This window comes from Sycon ciliatum, chromosome 7 (assembly GCF_964019385.1).
Source record: "Sycon ciliatum chromosome 7, ocSycCili1.1, whole genome shotgun sequence".
NCBI lineage: Eukaryota > Metazoa > Porifera > Calcarea > Leucosolenida > Sycettidae > Sycon > Sycon ciliatum.
The window spans coordinates 14457885-14460816 of record NC_088649.1 but is presented as its reverse complement, the minus strand read 5'-3'; the positions used below and the strand labels follow the sequence as shown (position 1 = coordinate 14460816).

Below are 2932 nucleotides of genomic sequence, written 5' to 3'. Positions count from 1 at the left end.
TATGTGGCTTGATTATTGTAGTTGACGTTGATTTAGTGACTTTGGCAAGTTTGAGTCGTGTCAAGAAGTCAGGTAGGATTCAGTACTAGGCAGTAGTGAAACGTGAGTGGCAGTCTTTGCCGGTTTCTGAGGGCATCCTGGATTTGGTTTGCAGCGCTGTGGAAATGGCTTGCTGTGGAGGTCCCAGCACTGGATGTTGTATCAAAGGTACGACCTCGTAGCACGTGCCAAACCTAAAAAAATTCAAAAATTGCCTTGGGTCTGTGGGAGTCCGTGAAAGAACGCCCACTCGTTCCGTTGTGACAGATTCCAGGGCCACGTTGAGGGGCCCTACCCCACCACCCATGGCTGCTTCTGGACTTGTTTTAGGTTTGGGTCCCGCGCACGGACAGAATGGGCACGAAAATGTGAAAAAAATGTAAATGCATTTGTTTGGCTCCTGGGTGGCTCGCACACCGTAGCACTATGCCGGAAATTTGAGTTTTTCCGGCCTGGAAAGCCTGTCAGTGAGACGCAAGAACTTGTAAATCATGTCCTGAGGGCCAGCATAGTGGCAGGAGTGTGTGGTCAAAATTTCACTCAAATCCACTGAGAAACACCAAAGTTACGGTCAATTGAATGCCATATGAAATTTTTGGGTGATGTGCCCCCTTAACTGTCTGTGACAATGTTTGTTTCTTCCTTCAGGCAGAGTTGCTGTGAATTGGACAGAACAGCAGGCAGTGCCAAAAGAACTTCAGAGCCTCATCAGCTGCGGGTGCCGAGGAGTGTGTGACACTCAACGCTGCTCATGCAAGAAGTCATCTCTTGCGTGCACTGACATCTGCCGCTGCGAAGGTACATGCGCAAGTCCGCTCAACAGTAGGCCAGAGCAACCACCACAGCAAAGTACGTCCGGTGACGTATCGCAACTGGAAACTGAGTCCAATCATGCCCAGCCAAACTCAGATTGTGACGACTCGTGTGTCCGATAGTGATGGATCAGCTGCATGTACGAGTGATGATCTCAGCAATGATAACGTTGATAGTGACAGTGCGTCAGTTTGAATTCCTTGCGCAGCTGCCATATTGTAAAGGGAGAAATTAGACATACAAGAATGAATCAAGTTAGAAAACTAACAGTGACAGCAAGGCTCTACAACTAACATACATGCCATGTGGCAATATTCCTAGATTTTGTATATGGATAAACATTGTGTGTACTATTGTACTACAGTAAAACCTGGTGTAAGCGACCTCTCGTTTTACCGACCACCTACGACCGTTTTTCCATGCACGGACAGTGCTACACAGACACTGTGGGCTGGATGTGCGCACGTGCACGGCATCATTGCAGCATATCATCATATTGAGAAACAGTTTGTGTAATATACAGTGTAAAATTGTACTACCGTAAAATCCCGCCAGAGCGCCCCTACCTCCTCCGCTTCAGGTGGGGAGGGGCAGATGGGCGAGTCCTGCTTGCCGCATTCAGTGCTACATGAAAAAGTACTCACCCTACGAAAACTGTTCGTGCATCTCGTACACCGACCAAAGGTCAAGAGCCAGGAGTCGAACAGACCCGACAAAACGCAGGGTTTGTGCGATCCCTGGTCAGGAGGGTGGGCACTGTTGCGTACATTTCCAACGGGGTCGAGCACGCGTCTGCAGTGCAGTACGGCATCACAGACTGCAACAAAGTCATACGAGGATACAATCAATCACGTCCCTGACAAGAAGTCAGGGAGGGGCGGATGGGAGAGACGGGGCGCTCTGGCGGGATTTTACGGTACTTTTAACTATTTTACCAGGATGCGCGAATCATTGCAGCATATTCCTTTTGTATATTGATAAACATTGTGTGTGTGAGATACTATTGTATTACTTTTTGTTGTTGTCAGAAGTTTAATTATCAGTACATGATGATCTATTTTAATATATTTTACCTGGAGGTGCGCATCATTGCAACATATCATCATGTACTGATAATTAATCTACTGACAATTATTCAAGTGATGAACTGAACGAATATTTCTTGAGAAATATTTCTTGAGAGAGATGCAGCGAGGACATAAACTGACACGTTATTTTGTTCTTTTCATTGGATACCAGAATCAGTGTACCAACACAGAAGTGCATTGTTATTGAACATTGAATATTGATATCAAACTCACAATGTGTCTTCTTTTTTGGGAAATTTATTTTTCAAGTTCGTGATTCAAGACAAAATACTGGCTCACCTTGTGCCGGGGAGTTGGTAGTATTCCATAGGATGGGGCTTCAGCAACTACAGCATTGGCTCGGGCTTCAGACTCGACACCACTAATAAGTAATCCTTCAATCGATTCGAGACGAGTCGAGTGCTATTACTAGTGTTGACAACGTTTTTTGAAATAATTCAAAAATACTGTACTATACTGATGCATTTCCCTCACTGCGCGTAAAATGCTTCATGTGAGCGTGCCCAATCAATGCTCAGGTGCACGAAGATCTTGAAATCGGCGAGGAGAAATTGGCATGAAAACCCCCTCGTAGCAAGCTTATGGCACAGCTTTCAGGAGTCCGACAAGTGAATCCATGCTACCAAACCCCTTCCCTATCTAACTGGACCATGCCCAAATCCTCCTTCCAAAGTGGCACACCAACTGCGAAAAATTGATTTCTCAGAATCCGGATCCCGGACTAAATCGAAGATCTGCTCAAAAGCCCGGAGCTGCAAAAAACTCAACTCATCTCCGGTGTGTCGAAAACACAGCTACCCTGCGGACGATGCTGCAGCCGGTGGCAAGCTAACGCCTGTTCGCCAATGGTGGGACAATCTCGTCAGCCAAGGTCCTGGGTATGGCTACCACTGCAATGCCCAGAAGTCACTCCTCCTGGTCAAGCCCTCCAGGTACGCAGCTGCTATCGAGATGTTCGAGGGGACCGGTGTGCAGGTCACGTGTGATGGTTG

The 2932-nt window shown here is 46.9% G+C and overlaps 1 long non-coding RNA gene across 1 annotated transcript; it reads right to left on the bottom strand.

The window, feature by feature from the left end:
• Nucleotides 1-657: 657 nt before the first annotated feature.
• Nucleotides 658-2629, bottom strand: LOC135821926 (uncharacterized). Its single transcript, XR_010554421.1, has 3 exons — nt 2220-2629; nt 1497-1669; nt 658-1060 (listed from the first exon to the last, which is right to left on the bottom strand). It is a non-coding gene; the product is annotated as an uncharacterized LOC135821926 (long non-coding RNA).
• Between the last annotated feature and the right edge of the window lie 303 nt (nt 2630-2932).